Source organism: Dendrobates tinctorius, unplaced genomic scaffold (genome assembly GCF_039654945.1).
Source record: "Dendrobates tinctorius isolate UK_male_01 unplaced genomic scaffold, ASM3965494v1 ptg000011l, whole genome shotgun sequence".
NCBI lineage: Eukaryota > Metazoa > Chordata > Amphibia > Anura > Dendrobatidae > Dendrobates > Dendrobates tinctorius.
In genome coordinates, this window is record NW_027361679.1 from 63,288,127 (window position 1) to 63,289,704 (window position 1,578).

Genomic DNA, 1,578 nt, shown 5'->3' on the forward strand with positions numbered 1-1,578 from the left:
TTGTGAGGGAATGGTCGGGGTGGCAATGTGCACGGTTGTGAGGGAATGGCGGGGGTGGCATATGTGCACTGTTGTGAGGGAATGGCCGGGGTGGTATATGTGCACTGTTGTGAGGGAATGGCTGGGGTGGTTATATGTGCACTGTTGTGAGGGAATGGCTGGGGTGGCATGGCACTGTTGTGAGGGAATGACCAGGGTGGCATATGTGCACTGTTGTGAGGGAATGGCCGGGGTGGCATATGTGCACTGTTGTGAGGGAATGGCCGGGGTGGTATATGTGCACTGTTGTGAGGGAATGGCTGGGGTGGTTATATGTGCACTGTTGTGAGGGAATGGGCGGGGTGGTATATGTGCACGGTTGTGAGGGAATGGTCGGGGTGGCAATGTGCACGGTTGTGAGGGAATGGCGGGGGTGGCATATGTGCATGGTTGTGAGGGAATGGCGGGGGTGGCATATGTGCACGGTTGTGAGGGAATGGCCGGGGTGGTATATGTGCACTGTTGTGAGGGAATGGCTGGGGTGGTTATATGTGCACTGTTGTGAGGGAATGGCCGGGGTGGTATATATGCACTGTTGTGAGGGAATGGCTGAGGTGGCATGGCACTGTTGTAATGGAATGGCCAGGGTGGCATATGTGCACTGTTGTGAGGGAATGGCCGGGGTGGCATATGTGCACGGTTGTGAGGGAATGGCCGGGGTGGTATATGTGCACTGTTGTGAGGGAATGGCTGGGGTGGTTATATGTGCACTGTTGTGAGGGAATGGCCGGGGTGGTATATGTGCACTGTTGTGAAGGAATGGCTGGGGTGGCATGGCACTGTTGTGAGGGAATGGCCGGGGTGGCAATGTGCACTGTTGTGAGGGAATGACCGGGGTGGTCTATGTGCACGGTTGTGAGGGAATGGCCGGGGTGGCAATGTGCACTGTTGTGAGGGAATGACCGGGGTGGTATATGTGCACTGTTGTGAGGGAATGGCCGGGGTGGCAATGTGCACTGTTGTGAGGGAATGGCCGGGGTGGCATATGTGCACGGTTGTGAGGGAATGGTCGGGGTGGCAATGTGCACGGTTGTGAGGGAATGACCGGGGTGGTATATGTACACGGTTGTGAGGGAACGGCCGGGGTGGCATATGTGCACTGTTGTGAGGGAATGGCCGGGGTGGCAATGTGCACTGTTGTGAGGGAATGACCGGGGTGGTATATGTGCACTGTTGTGAGGGAATGGCCGGGGTGGCAATGTGCACTGTTGTGAGGGAATGGCCGGGGTGGCATATGTGCAGGGTTGTGAGGGAATGGTCGGGGTGGCAATGTGCACGGTTGTGAGGGAATGACCGGGGTGATATAAGTACACGGTTGTGAGGGAATGGCCGGGGTGGCAATGTGCACTGTTGTGAGGGAATGGCCGGGGTGGCATATGTGCACGGTTGTGAGGGAATGGCCAGGGTGGCATATGTGCACGGTTGTGAGGGAATGGCCAGGGTGGCATATGTGCACTGTTGTGAGGGAATGGCCGGGGTGGCAATGTGCACTGTTGTGAGGGAATGGCCGGGGTGGCATATGTGCAGGGTTGTGAGGGA